Source organism: Myotis myotis, unplaced genomic scaffold, assembly GCF_014108235.1.
Source record: "Myotis myotis isolate mMyoMyo1 unplaced genomic scaffold, mMyoMyo1.p scaffold_m19_p_6, whole genome shotgun sequence".
Lineage (NCBI taxonomy): Eukaryota > Metazoa > Chordata > Mammalia > Chiroptera > Vespertilionidae > Myotis > Myotis myotis.
In genome coordinates this window covers 96,975,075-96,991,539 of record NW_023416368.1, presented here as the reverse complement: position 1 = coordinate 96,991,539, position 16,465 = coordinate 96,975,075, and the positions used below count along the sequence as shown (strand labels likewise).

Sequence of the window (16,465 nt, the reverse complement as noted above, 5' to 3'; positions counted from 1 at the left end):
ACTCAAACGGGAGAAGCGGGACTGTCTGGCTTCGGTCAGAGCGAGTGCAGCTTTCTCTCTGAGCTTTGCAGCGGGTGCTGGGACTCAGAGAGGCAGAGCCCCTGGGGACAGGACTGAGAGCCGCCATAACTGCTCTCTCCGGCCCACCCTGTTGATCCTGTGCGACCCGCCCCGCCCAAGCCCTGCACAGAGGCTTTTGCCGGATAGCCTCAGGCAAAGGCTAGATTAGCACCTCCCTAGAGGACAGAAGTTCTCTCACTGCTGACACAGCTGATTCTCATAGCCACTTGGCCTGGAGGTCAAACCCTCCCTGGAATTAGCTACAACAATCAAGATTTAACTATAAGACTGCGAACAAAGACCACTAGGGGGTGCACCAAGGAAGCATAAAAAATGCGGAGACAAAGAAACAGGACAAAATTGTCAATGGAAGATATAGAGTTCAGAACCACACTTTTAAGGTCTCTCAAGAACTGTTTAGAAGCCGCCGATAAACTTAATGAGATCTACAAGAAAACTAATAAGACCCTCGATCTTATATTGGGGAACCAACTAGAAATTAAGCATACACGGACTGAAATAACGAATATTATACAGACTCCCTACAGCAGACCAGAGGAGCTCAAGAATCAAGTCAATGGTTTGAAATGCGAGGAAGCAAAAAACACCCAACCGGAAAAGCAAAATGAAAAAAGAATCCAAAAATGCGAGGATAGTGTAAGGAGCCTCTGGGACAGCTTCAAGCGTACCAACATCAGAATTATAGGGGTGCCAGAAGATGAGAGATACCAAGATATTGAAAACCTATTTGAAGAAATAATGACAGAAAACTTCCCCCACCTGGTGAAAGAAATGGACTTACAGGTCCAAGAAGCGCGGAGAACCCCAAACAAAAGGAATCCAAAGAGGACCACACCAAGACACATCATAATTAAAATGCCAAGAGCAAAAGATAAAGAGAGAATCTTAAAAACAGCAAGAGAAAGAAACTCAGTTACCTACAAGGGAATACCCATACGACTGTCAGCTGATTTCTCAACAGAAACTTTGCAGGCCAGAAGGGAGTGGCAAGAAATATTCAAAGTGATGAATACCAAGAACCTACAACCAAGATTACTTTATCCAGCAAAGCTATCATTCAGAATTGAAGGTCAGATAAAGAGCTTCACAGATAAGGAAAAGCTAAAGGAGTTCATCACCACCAAACCAGGATTATATGAAATGCTGAAAGGTATCCTTTAAGAAGAGGAAGAGGAAGAAAAAGGTAAAGATACAAATTATGAACAACAAATATGCATCTATCAACAAGTGAATCTAAGAATCAAGTGAATAAATAATCTGATGAACAGAATGAACTGTTGATTATAATAGAATCAGGGACATAGAAAGGGAATGGACTGACTATTCCTGGGGGGGAAAGGGGTGTGGGAGATGCGGGAAGAGACTAGACAAAAATCGTGCACCTATGGATGAGGACAGTGGGTGGGGAGTGAGGGCGGAGGGTGGGGCGGGAACTGGGAGGAGGGGAGTTATGGGGGGAAAATAAAGAGGAACAAATGTAATAATCTGAACAATAAAGATTTAATTAATTAAAAAAAAACATTCACAAATCAATAAATGTGATACACTACATTAACAAAATGAAGGATAAAAATCCAGTAGATGTAGAAAAGGCATTTGACAAAGTACAATACCCATTTTTAATAAGAACTCTCATCAAAGTGGGAATAGAGAGATCATACCTCAACATAATAAAGGCCATACATCAGAACCTATAGCAACATCATACTCAATGGGGGAAAAATTAAAAGCATGTCCCTAAAGATGAGGAAGAAGACAAGAATGTCTACTTTCACCATTCTTATACAACACAATACTGGAAGTCTAGCCATAGCCATCATACAAGAAGAAGAAATAAAAGGCATCAAAACTGGCATGTATTATGTAAAACTGTCATTATTCACAAATGACATGATAGTGTACACAGAAAACCCTAAAAATTCCACCAAAAAACTACTAGATTTAATAAATAAATTTGGCAATGTAGCAGGATACAAAATTAACATCTGGAAATCAGTGGCATTTTTATTTACCAATAATGAACTCTCAGAAAAGAAACTAAAAAGCAATCCTATTTACCACTGCAACAAAGAAATAAGATACCTGGGAATAAACTTAACCAAGGAGGCAAAAGACCTGTACTCAGCATACTATAGGGCATTGAAAAAGAAAATAGAGGGAAATACAAACAAGTGGAAGCATATACTGTGTTTATGGATTGGTAGAATTAAATCATTAAAATGGCCATACCACCCAAAGCAACCTACAGATTCAATGTAATCCCTACTAAAATACCAACAGCATATTTAATAGATCTAGAACAAATATTCAAAAAAATTATATGGAACCAAAAAAACACCCTGAATGGCCACAGCAATCTTGAGAAAGAAGAATGAAGTTGGAGGGATCACAATACCGGTTATCAAGTTATGCTACAAAGCCATTGTAATCAAAACAGCCTGGTACTGGCATAAGGACAGGCATATAGATCAATGGAACAGAACAGAGACCCCCAAAATTGACCCATGCCAATATAGACAATTAATATTTGACAAAGGAGGCAAGAGCATACAATGGAATAAAATAGTCTCTTCAATAAATGGTTTTGGGAAAATTGGACAGGTACATGCAAAGAAATGAAACTGAACCATCAATTTATACCATCCAGAAGAATAAACTCAAAATGAATTAAATACTTAAGTGTAAGTCACAAAACCATAAGAATCCTAGAAGAAAACATAGGCAGTAAAATCTCAGACATCTCCCAAAGGAATATGTTTACAGATACATCTCCTAGGATAAAGGAAACTCAGAAAAGGATAGACAAATGGACTACATCAAGCTAAAAAGCTTCTGTACAACAAAAGAAACCATCAACAAATGCAAAGAGAATCTATTGTATGAGAGAACATATTTACCAATGCTACATCAAACAAGGGGTTAATTTTCAAAATATATAAAGAACTTTTATACAGCTGAACACCAGGAAGACAAACAACCCAATTAATAAATGGGTAAAGGACCTAAATAGACATTTCTCCAAAGAGGACACACTCAAAGAAGAACTAAAACCTACCCTCCTTAGACTATTCCAAAAAATTCAAAAGGAAGGAACACTTCCAAGCTCTTTCTATGAACCCAGCATTACCCTAATCCAAAATCCCACTACAAAGAAAGAGAATTATAGGCCAATATCCCTGATGAACATAGATACTAAATCCTCAACAAAATTCTAGCAAATTGGATCCAGCATTACATTAGAAAGATCATATACCATGACCAAGTAGGGTTTATTCTGAGGATGCAAGGCTGGTACAATATTCACAAATCAACAAACATTATATATCACATAAACAAACTGAGAGACAAAAATCACATGATCATACTAATTGATGCATAAAAAGCATGACAAAATCCAACACCCATTTTTGATAAAAACTCGAAGCAAAGTGGGAATAGAGTGATCATACCTCAACATAATAAAAGCCTATATGACAAACCTACAGCCAATGGGAAAACACTAAATCCATTTCCCCTAAGAACAGGAACAAAACAGGGATGCCCACTTTCACCACTCCTGTTCAACATAGTTCTGGAAGTGCTAGCCATAGCAATCAGACAAGAAGAAATAAAAAGCATCTGAATTAGAAAAGAAGAAGTAAAACTCATTATTCGCAAAGGACACACAGATGGCCAATAGACATGAAAAAATGCTCAAAGTCACTGATCCTCAGGGAGATGCAAATTAAAACAATAATGAGGGTGAGGGATAGGGGTAATGTGGGGATAAGGACACATATGTAATAACTTAATAAAGAAATTTAAAAAATAAATTTAATAGAAGTCACTGCAAAATAAAACAAAAAAACACAATAATGAGGTATCATCTCACACTTGCCAAAATGGCCACCATCAATAAATCAACAAACAACAAGTGCTGGTGAGGATAGGGAAAAAAAGGGAACCCTAGTACATTGCTGGTGGGAATGCAGACTGGTGCAGCCAATGTGGAAAACAGTATGGAGTTTTCTCAAAAAAATTAAAAATGGAACTGCCATTTGACCCAGTGATCCTACTTCTGGGAATATATCCTAAGAATCCCAAAACACCAATCAGAAAGAATATATGCATCCTTATGTTCACAGCAGCATCATTTAAAATAGCTAAGATCTGGAAACAACCCAAGTGCGCACCTGTAGGTGAGTGGATAAAAAAAGCAGTGGTACATTTGCACAATGGAATACTATGCAACTCTAAAAAAGATAAAGCTCTTACCCTTTGACACAGCATGGATGGACCTGGAGATTATTATGCTAAGTGAAATAACCCAGTCATAGAAAGACAAATATCACATGATCTTACATAAATGTGGAATCTAATGAACAAAATAGGTCCAGAGGTATGGATGCATTGAACAGAATAACATATCTCAGTTGGGGGGCAAAACCTATGGACACAGACAATAGTATGGAAAAGGCCTGGGGAGGGGAGGGGCTTATGGGGGGGGCAAAAAGAAAATGGGAAATATCTGTGATACTGTCAACAATAAACAAAGACATGGGGTAGCAGAATGGATAAGAAAACAAGACCCGTACATATGCTGTCTACAATAGATTTACCTCAGAATGAAAGACATACACAGACTAAAAGTAAAGGTATGGAAAAAGATGTTTCATGCCAATGGAAATAAAACCTGGTGTAGCAAAACTTATATCAGACAAAATAGACCTTAAAACAAAGACTATAATAAGACACAAAGAAGGACACTACCATAATAATAAGAGGAGCAATCCAACAAGAGAATATAAGCCTTGTAAATATTTATGCACCCAAATAGGAGCACCTAAATATATAAAGCAAATCTCAGACATAAAGGAAGAGAGTAACAGTAATACAGTCATAGTAAGGAATTTTAACAATCCATTGGATATCAATGGATAGATCTTCTAAACATAAAATCAAGAAAGAAATAGTGGCCTTAAATGACACACTAGATCAGATGGATTTAATTGATATCTTCAGAGCATTTCATCCCAAAGCAGCAAAATATACATTCTTTGAAAAGTGCACATGGAACATTTTCTGGGATAAACCACATGTTAGGAATCAAAATAAGTCCTAGTAAGTTTAAGAAGATTGAAATCATATCAAGTATCTTCTCTAACCATAATGCTATGAAACTAGAAATCAACCACAAGAAAAAAGTGAAATACACACAAACACTTAGAGGCTAAATAACATGTTACTAAACAATGAATGGGTTAACAATGAGATAAAGGAAGAAATTAGAAGATAACTTGAAACAAATGAAAATGAAAACACAACAACCCCAAATCTATGAGACAGAGAAAAAAGTCCTAAGAGGGAAATTCATAGCATTACAGGCCTACCTCAAGAAACAAACAAAACAAAATCTCATATAAACAATCTATCATTACATTTAAAAAAACTACAAAAAGAACATCAAACAAAGGCAAAAGTAAGAAGAAGGAAGGAAATAATAAAGATCAAAGCAGCCCTCATCGGCACTGCTCAGTGGTTAAACCTGTACACCGAAGGGTTGAGGGTTCGGTTCCCGGTTAAACGCACATACCTAGATTGCAGATTCTATCCCTGCCCCCGGGGCATGTGCAAGAGGCAACCAATTAATATGTCTCTCTCACATCGATATCTCTCTCTCTCTCTCTCTCTCTCTCTCTCTCTCTCTCTTCCCCCACCTTCCACTCTCTCTAGAAATCAATGGAAAATATATCCTTGGGTGAGGATTAAAAAAAGACCAGAACAGAAATAAACAAAATAGAGTCTAAAAACAACAATACAAAAGATCAATGAAGCCAAGAGCTGGTTTCTTAAAAAGATAAACAAGATTGAAAAATCTTTAAACAGACTCATCAAGAAAAAAAGAGAGAAAGCAAATAAATAAAGTCATAAATGAAAGAAAAGTAACAACTGACACCACAGACATACAAAGGATTGTAAGAAAATACTACAAACAACTACATGTCAACAAACTGGACAATCGGGACAAAATGGATAAAAACATACAATCCTAGAAACATACAATCTCCAAAAACTGAATAAGACTAAAAAAATCTGAATAGACTGATTACAACTGATGAAATTGAAGGAATAATAAAAAAATCCCCAACAAACAAAGTCCGGAACAGGATGGCTTCACAGGTGAATTTTACCAAACATTCAAAGAACTAACACCTATCTTCAAACTATTTAAAAATTGTCAAGAGGAGGGAAGACTCCCAAGCTCATTTTATGAGGCCAGCATTATCCTAACTCCAAAACCAGAGACACTTAAAAGAAAGAAAATTGATGCCAATATCCCTAATGAACACAGATGCTAAAATCCTCAACAAAATATTAGCAAACCAGATCTAGCAATACATTAAAAAGATCAGACACCATGACCAAGTGGAATTTATTCCAGGGATACAATGCTGGTACAATATCCAAAAATTTACCAATGTGATACAACACATAAACAAAATTTTTAAAATCACATGATCATATAAAATTCAGCACCCATTTATGATAAAAATTCTCAGCATTATGGGAATAGAAGAAACATATATCAACATAATGAAGACTGTTTATGACAAAACCACAGGCAACATCATAGTCAAAGGGCAAAACTAAAAGCATTGCATCAGGAAAGAGATTTACCATTCTTATTCAACATAGTACTGGAAGTCTTAGCCACAGCAATCAGAAAAGAAAAATAAATAAAAGGCATCCAATTTTTAAAAAAAGAAGTAAAGCTGTCATTATTTGCAGATGACATGACACTGTATATAGAGAACCCTAAAGATTCCATTAAAAAAAATTACTGGAACCTATAAATGAATTTAGCAAAGTAACCGAGTACAAAATAAACATCCAGGAATCAGTTGCATTTTTATACACCAATAATGAACTATTAGAAAGAGAAACTAAGTAAATAATTCCATTTATAATTGCATCAAAAATAAAATTCTTAAGAATAAATTTAACCTAGGATGTAAAAAGCCTATATTCAGAAAATCATAAGACACTGAAGAATGAAATTGAAGAAGACACAAATAAATACAAGCATATACCATGTTCATGGATAGGAAGAATTAAAAGTATTAAAATGTCCAAACCAATCTATAGATTCAGCACAATCCCTATCAAGATATCAATGACACATTTCATAGAATTAGAACAAATATTCCAAAAATTTATATAGAACCACAAAAGACCCTGAAGAGCCACCACAATCTTGAGAAAGAACAAAATTGGAGGAATCATACTACCTGATATCAAACTATATTACAAGGACACAGTAATCAATGGTACTGGCATAAAAGCAGACATACAAAACAGAATACAGAGTCCAGAAATAAACCCATGTCTTTATTGTCAATATTTGACAAAGGAGGCTAGAACATACAATGGGGTAAAGACAATCTATTCAATAAATGGTGTTAGTAAAATTGCACAGATACATGCAAAAAAATGAAACTAGAGTACCTGCTTACACCATACTCAAGAATAAAGTCAAAATAGATTAAAGACTTAAATATAAGACCTAAAGCCATAAAACTCTGAGGAAAAAACAGGCAGTAAACTCTCTGACATTGCACTTAGTAATATTTTATTATTGTTATTATTATCATTATTATTTTAAATCTGCATTCCCACCAACAGCTCACAAGGGTTCCTGTGAAAAATATCCCAAGGATATTTTTTCCATTGCTTTTTTTTTTTTTTTTTTAGAGAGAGAGTAGTGGAGGAGAGAGAGGGAGAGAGAAACATCAATGTGAGAGAGACACATCAATTGGTTGCCTCTGGAACGCACTCTGGCTGGGGCGGGGGGGTCAAGCCTTAAATCGAGGCATGTGCCCTTGACCGGGAATCGAATCTGCAACCCTTCGGTCTATGGGACAACGCTCTAACCGCTGATCCAAACCAGCCAGGGCTGCACGTAGTAATATTTTTTCTGATATATCTCCTTGGGCAAGAGCAACAACAACAAAATAAACAAATGGGACTACTCAAACTGAAAAGGTTTTGCACAGAAAAGGAACAATAAACAAAATGAAAAGACTGACCACTGAATGAGAAAACATTCACAAATGATACATCTGATAAGGGGTTAATATCCAACATTTATAAAGATCTGATACAACTCACCACCAGAAGCACAAACAATCCAATAAAAAAATGGGCAAAGTACCTGAATAGACATTTCTCCAAAGAGGATATACATATGAAACGATGCTCAGCATCACTAATCCTCAGAGAAATAAAATTAAAACCATAATGAGATATCACCTCATACCTGTCAAAATTACTATTATTAATAAATCAACCAACAACAAGGGAGGTATGGAAAAACAGGAACCCTTGTGAGCTGTTGGTGGGAATGCAGACTGGTGCAGCCACTATGGAAGTTCCTCAAAAAATGAAAAATGGAACTGCCTTCTGATTCAGTGATTCTACTTCTGGGAATATATCCAAAGAAACTCATAACACTAATTCAAAATAATATATGCACTCCTATGTTCATTGCAGCATTATTTACAATAGCCAAGATTTGGAAGCAGCCCAGGTGCCCATCAGTAGATGAGTGGATAAAAAAGCTGTAGGAGATTTACACAATGGAATGATACTCAATCATAAAAAAAGAAAGAAACCGCCCTAACCGGTTTTGCTCAGTGGATAGAGCATCAGCCTGCGGACTCAAGGGTCCCAGGTTCGAGTCTGGTCAAGGGCATGTACCTTGGTTGCGAGCACATCCCCAGTAGGGAGTGTGCAGGAGGCAGCTGATCGATGTTTCTCTCTCATCGATGTTTCTAACTCTCTATCTCTCTCCCTTCCTCTCTGTAAAAAATCAATAAAATATATTTTTTTAAAAAAAGAAAGAAACCTATCTTTAGTGATGGACCTGAAGAGTAATATGCTCAGAGATATAAGATAGTCAGAGATAGACACATACTGTATGAGTTAATGAACAAAACAAACAAACAAAATTGAAACAGACTCATAGATACAAAGAACAGACTGACATCTATCAGAGGGGAGGGGTGTTGGGGGCTCGGTGAAATAGGTGAAGGGATTAAACAGCACAAAAAAACCTCCATCAACACAGACAACAGTATGGTGATTACCAGAGGAAAGGACAGGACAGGTAGAAGAGGGTAAATGAGACGATAAATGGTGATGGAAGGAGACTTCCCTTTGGGTGATGAACACACAATACAATATACAGATGATGTATTATAGAATTGTACACTTAAAACCTATATAATTCTATTAATCAATGTCACTGCAATAAATGCAATAAAAATGAAAAAAGAAAATATGGAATCCAGAAGATAATAGAATGCTCTCATTAAATATATATATATATATATATATATATATATATATATATATATGCAACTGACTAACTGTAATTTTATATCCAGAGAAAATAGCACTCAGGATTGAAAACAAGTAATTTCTTTACACAAGTAAAAATTTTAGAACACCAGTAGACTTTCTAAAATAAATGCTGATGACACGGTTCTGCAGGAGGAAAAAAATAATAATCTCAAAATATTGGGCCCAAGTCTTAGATCTGCAATTTTCTGTCTGTGTGAACTTTGGAAAATTGTGTAATTTTCTTGTGCCTTATCTTAAATGGGAATAATAGGAGTTCCTCCTCGCGAGGTTGTTGCAAAGTTTACACAAGTAAAAAGACAAGAAGCACTTCATAAAAGCCATCCCTTAGCGTGTAATTAATAGCCACCTAGCTACTACATGGAAAACTTTATGAGAACAATTAACCTAAGGAACACATGAGAGACCTTAAGGAACCTATCTGTGATGTCCAGGTAGAAGGAGACCTTCTGGCCACCTGCCTTCCCCACATGTTACAGCACAAAGTCGCCTGGTGCAGCCCATTGACTCCACATGCACTTTAGAGCTCCCATTCAGTTTCTTCCCACCCTTATGCTACATCACCTCCATCTGGGCCTGGGCCACTCACAACTCAGCATGGCACTGGCCCCCACCTCAATCTGCACCTCCCTGTGTGATAGCTGTTCCTTGGCAAACATGGCTGCAGACTCTGGGGGGAGGAAGGGATACACAAGGTCAGAGACAATCAAATGTCTAGAACTGATTAAAGGCCCACCTCTGGATCTCAAAACCATAATGCCCATTTTCTTATTTAACTCAAGAAACTTCACACTTAGAAGATGCATAAGGCAAAGGACAGGTTAGTTCTCAGAATCTGAAGCCTTCCAGTTCAATAATTTTTAGGATGGTGTATGTTACAATTGAGGTTCTGGCATCTATTTATCAACTGTGATTTCATAATTATCCTTACAAAGGAAAGCATACTTTGTGGATTGAACATCAAAGCATAAGTATTTTCAGGGAGAATTTATTATGTAATGACACCAAGAACAGACAATATTCTAGTCATACAAGCACTGATAGAAAGGATGCTAACATAATGTGCAGCTTCTAGCACACCAATCACCATTAGTGTAATCAAAGCCTAACCTTGGAATCAGATGTTGTTTTTCACTAATTTACTTCCTTTACTTCATATCACATTATTTTAAGACCCATTTTGTTTTTTATAAAGTTCTAAGGGCCTAGTGCACGAATTTGTGCACCAGTGGGGTCCCTCGGCCTGGCCTGTGGGATCCGGCCAAAACCAACTCTCTGACATCCCTTGAGGGGTCCTGGATTGCGATAGGGTGCAGGCCAGGCTGAGGGACCCCACCGGTGCATAATCAGGGCCGGAGAGGAACACGGGAGGTTGGCCAGCCAGGGAGGGACCACAGGAGGGCTCCAGGGCATGTCGGGCCTATCTTGCTCAGTCCAAATCAGCCAGACCCCAGCAGCAAGCTCCCCTACCAGTCGGAGCATCTTCCCTCTGGTGGTCAGTGGACATCATAGCAAGCAGTTGAGCGAACTTAGCATATCATTAGCATATTATGCTTTGATTGGTTGAATGGACGACCAGACACTTAGCATAATAGGCTTTTATTATATAGGAGGATATCCTCTGGTAATTCTTTCAGCAAGCTTTTGGAAATGATAAATTCTAACTACTTTCTTTGTCTTTATTTAATCCTCCCTTATGAATGATAGTTTAGCTGGATACAGAATTCTAGGTCAATGGTTACTTTCCCTCAATACTTTAGAGAATATTTTCTGTGTTTTTATTGCAATTAAGAAATTGGCAGAAAGGATTACTGCTGTTCCATAAATCTTTTTCTTCTCTCTGGTGATTTTTAAGATCTCCGCTTAGATTTTGGTCTTCTGTGATTCACTATGACGTGTCCAGCTGTGAACGTGTTTTCTTTTTTTCTTTCTTTTTTTTTATGAATCTGTTTTCTTTACATTTCCCATTTTTTTCTTGTGAGTTCTGAATTTAAAAATTCATATACTTTACAATTTCTAAATGTTCTATGCATGGTTTCTTTTATTATTTCATCTTCCCCATTCTCTGTAGTCTCTCATAGAAGTCCATTTATTTATTTATTTATTTATTTTAAAGAATGTATTTTTATTGATTTCAGAAAGGAAGAGGAAGAGGGGGATAGAAACATCAATGATGAGAAAGAATCATTGATTGGTAGCCTCCTGCAAGTCCCACACTAGGGATCAAGCCTGCAACCTGCATGTGCCCTGGACAGGAATCAAACCTGTGACCTTCTGGTTCATAAGTCGATGCTCAACACTGAGTCACACTGGCAGGGCCATAGAAGTCCTTTTAGACATATGTGTGATCTGCTGCTCTTTCCCAAGTTTATCAATATTTCTTATTTTTAATCTATCTATGATTCATTTTGAGTAATTTCCTCAGGTATATATTCTAATTCAGTAATCTCTGTTCTGTAATTCTACATCTGATTTATTGTTTATCCAGTCTGAGAAGCAGAAAGAAAAAGATAAAGAAAAACAGAGCTTCAGATACCTATGGGACAACATTGATTTGAACCATCATATGCATAATGGGAGTCCATCAGGAGAGGAGAAAGGGGTACAGAGAATATTTAAGAAATACTTATTTTAAAACTTCCAAAATTTGATGAAAGACATGAATCTACAAATCCAAAAAACCTCAACAAACCCCAAGCAAAATAAACTAAAAGAGTGCTCATTTCAGCAGCACATATACTACTACTACTACTACTAATAATAATAATAATAAAAAATAATAACCATAATAAGGAATGATACAAAGAAGATTAGCATGGCCCCTGCACAAGGATGACACACAAAATTCATGAAGCGTTCCATAAAAAAAAAGAAAGAAATAAACTAAAAGAGATCTACACAGACATATGTACTCAAACTGTCAAAAGCCAAAAAATAATGAGAATTTTGAAAGCAGCAACAGAGAAGCAACTCATCAAAAACAAGAATTCCTCACTAAAATTAATAGCTGATTTTACTTCAGAAACCAGACAGGTCAGAAGGCAGTAGGATGACATATTTAAAAAGCTGGAAGAAAAAACTACCAACCAAGAATTTTATACCTGGTAAAAGAGAGAACCAAGATGGCGGCATAGGTTAACGCCGGAGTTTGCTGCTTTGAACAACTACTTCAAAAGTGAAACCAAAAAACGGAAGGGACATCACCCAGAACCACAGGAACACTGGCTGAGTGGAAGTCCTACAACTAGGAGGAAAGAGAAACGCATACGGACACTCAGAGGAGGCGCAGTGCTGAAGTCAAATTCTGAGGTGCGGAGTGCGCGGAGCGGGCTGGCGGCGGAGGGCGCGGTTGGCGTTTTCAATCGGAAGGGAGTCGCAGAATCTGAGCTCCAGATCCGGGCGAGTCTTTAGGGTCCCAGACTCAAACGGGAGAAGCGGGACTGTCTGGCTTCGGTCAGAGCGAGTGCAGCTTTCTCTCTGAGCTTTGCAGCGGGTGCTGGGACTCAGAGAGGCAGAGCCCCTGGGGACAGGACTGAGAGCCGCCATAACTGCTCTCTCCGGCCCACCCTGCTGATCCTGTGCGACCCGCCCCGCCCAAGCCCTGCACAGAGGCATTTGCCGAATAGCCTCAGGCAAAGGCCAGATTAGCACCTCCCTAGAGGACAGAAGTTCTCTCACTGCTGACACAGCTGATTCTCATAGCCACTTGGCCTGGAGGTCAAACCCTCCCTGGAATTAGCTACAACAATCAAGATTTAACTATAAGACTGCGAACAAAGACCACTAGGGGGTGCACCAAGGAAGCATAACAAAATGCGGAAACAAAGAAACGGGACAAAATTGTCAATGGAAGATATAGAGTTCAGAACCACACTTTTAAGGTCTCTCAAGAACTGTTTAGAAGCCGCCGATAAACTTAATGAGATCTAAAGAGAAAACTAATGAGACCCTCGATCTTATATTGGGGAACCAACTAGAAATTAAGCATACACGGACTGAAATAACGAATATTATACAGACTCCCGACAGCAGACCAGAGGAGCGCAAGAATCAAGTCAATGATTTGAAATGCGAGGAAGCAAAAAACACCCAACCGGAAAAGCAAAATGAAAAAAGAATCCAAAAATGCGAGGATAGTGTAAGGAGCCTCTGGGACAGCTTCAAGCGTACCAACATCAGAATTATAGGGGTGCCAGAAGATGAGAGATACCAAGATATTGAAAACCTATTTGAAGAAATAATGACAGAAAACTTCCCCCACCTGGTGAAAGAAATGGACTTACAGGTCCAAGAAGCGCGGAGAACGCCAAACAAAAGGAATCCAAAGAGGACCACACCAAGACACATCATAATTAAAATGCCAAGAGCAAAAGATAAAGAGAGAATCTTAAAAACAGCAAGAGAAAGAAACTCAGTTACCTACAAGGGAATACCCATACGACTGTCAGCTGATTTCTCAACAGAAACTTTGCAGGCCAGAAGGGAGTGGCAAGAAATATTCAAAGTGATGAATACCAAGAACCTACAACCAAGATTACTTTATCCAGCAAAGCTATCATTCAGAATTGAAGGTCAGATAAAGAGCTTCACAGATAAGGAAAAGCTAAAAGGGTTCATCACCACCAAACCAGGATTATATGAAATGCTGAAAGGTATCCTTTAAGAAGGGGAAGAGGAAGAAAAAGGTAAAGATACAAATTATGAACAACAAATATGCATCTATCAACAAGTGAATCTAAGAATCAAGTGAATAAATAATCTGATGAACAGAATGAACTGGTGATTATAATAGAATCAGGGACATAGAAAGGGAATGGACTGACTATTCTTGGGGGGGAAAGGGGTGTGGGAGATGCGGGAAGAGACTGGACAAAAATCATGCACCTATGGATGAGGACAGTGGGTGGGGAGTGAGGGCGGAGGGTGGGGCGGGAACTGGGAGGAGGGGAGTTATGGGGGGGAAAAAAAGAGGAACAAATGTAATAATCTGAACAATAAAGATTTAATTAAAAAAATAAAATTAAAAAAAAAAGAAAACACATATAAAAAAAAAAGAATCTTATACCTGGTAAAGCTGCTCTTCAAAAAAAGGAGTACTTAATATATTCCCAAATAAACAAAAACTGAGCACTTTGTTGCTATTAGACCTTCCCACAAGATATGCTAAAAAAAAAAAAAAAAAAGTCCTTCAAGACAAAATAAAAAGACACAAGACAGTAACTTGAAAGCATGTGAAAAGATAAAGAACATCAGCAAATGTAGCTAAGATAGATAAATATAAACGCCAGTATTGTAGCATTTTTGATTTGTAACTCTTTTTTTCTATATGACTTAAAATAGAAATGCAAAAACAATAATTATAAATCTATAAAGTTAATTAACACACAATGTATGAAACATAATGGGACAAGAAGAAAATAAAACAGGGATGAGACACAGAGTTTTTATTGAAACTAAGATGATGTCATTTCAAACTTGATTATTATAAATTTATTAATTGTACTCCCAGGGTAACTACTAAAAAAATTAAAGGTGATGATAGATGATAGATGACAAGTAGGTAGGTAGGTAGGTAGGTATGAAGAAATGATTGGGGGGAGAAAAATGTCTGCAGTCTAAGGAAATTCTATCTGCTTGCTCTCAACACCAGACTGGACTTGTAGCAGGCTAATCTGAAGAACATTCAACTTGAAAAACCACCTGAAAAAATACTGTGACTGTGAACTATGGAGGGAGGACAGGAGAAGACATGGTGTGAGTGAGCCAATGTGCACAGACAGCTAAGCACCTTGGCTGGAAACCTGGAGGGAAGGTGTGGCAGAGCAGCTCCTGCCCCCTAGGAGAGCAGAGTTTCAATCACACACAGGGATTCCCAAACCAAAGCAACAGAGAAGGTAAAGGGAGCCCACAAAGCATCAGGCAGTGGGAATAAGTAGGAATTCAGTCCACCAGGGTAACTCAGACCACCCTATCCCAGACAAAAAGTGAGTAATGAGTTATAATACAGCCTGGAAAGCTCACCGGATTGGTGTCTGTGGGAAGGGCAGCTCAGCAGAATTCTAGACCAGGAGAGGGGCCTGAGCAGACCACCCAGCAGTGAATCTGAAGGGTCAATTATTCTCTGAAAGAACTTTCCCCAAAGAGCAGGATGGGGCCCAGTCTGAGTGTCCCAGGAAAAAGGCTCAATTCTCCCAATCTCAAATGAAGAGGAGCCACCCTTTCCCCCACCTGTGGAGCAGCTCTGGGCTAGAAATCTGTGCCCCAGCAGCTGGGCCTGGTGGCATAGAGGACTCGAACATCTCTGGCCAGGTGGGAGCCTGAGCAGAAGCCCCGCCCAGTGAGAGCAGGCCTTGCTGAAAGAGTAGACAGCCAAGTGGGGCAGAGTGATTTTTTGGTTCTATTTTGTTTTTTGTGTGTGCTTTGTTTAAATCCCAACTGCTAGAGGTGGCAACAAGGGGGTGCCAGCAATCCAGGGAGAGCTAAGGCACTGGGAGGAGAGGAAGAGTCACCTATCCCTCCTGCAAGCTATGGGCACCACCCCCAAGGCAAATCTGTTAAAAATCCTGACCTGGACCAGATACCCCACCAAGCCTAGGTCCGTGGGAGAAGGGAAAGCAGCCCAGAACAAGTATATTCAAGGGGCAAGTCCGAGCAGACCCAGCCTCTGGACTATGGAGGCCCCACCCACCGGAATACTTGGGGACCCACAAGGCTTCAGCCAGGCTGCCTAGGGCTAGGCAGAGACAGTGACTCACATTGGCCAGCACCAGAGAACTGCCCAGGAGGCCTGGGACTCACACACCAAGGGGCCAGATACAACAGCATCACAGCAAAACCCAGCGAGCTCCACAAATAGCAGACTCAAAGTTTTTTGTTTGTGTTTTTCTTTGGTGGTGATGGTTGGGGGGGGGGGTGTTGATTTGGTTTGGATTTTCTTTCTCTCTCTTCTCTCTTTTTTCTCATAGTCTCTAATTGCTATCTTTTA

The 16,465-nt window shown here is 38.6% G+C and overlaps 1 protein-coding gene and 1 pseudogene across 3 annotated transcripts in view; one reads left to right on the top strand and one right to left on the bottom strand.

Moving 5' to 3' along the window:
• Positions 1–16,465, bottom strand: part of LOC118658096 (obscurin-like) — a 68,717-nt gene that overhangs the window by 29,048 nt on the left and 23,204 nt on the right. The gene's annotated exons all lie outside the window — the stretch shown is intronic.
• Positions 12,258–12,348, top strand: LOC118659414 (annotated as a pseudogene).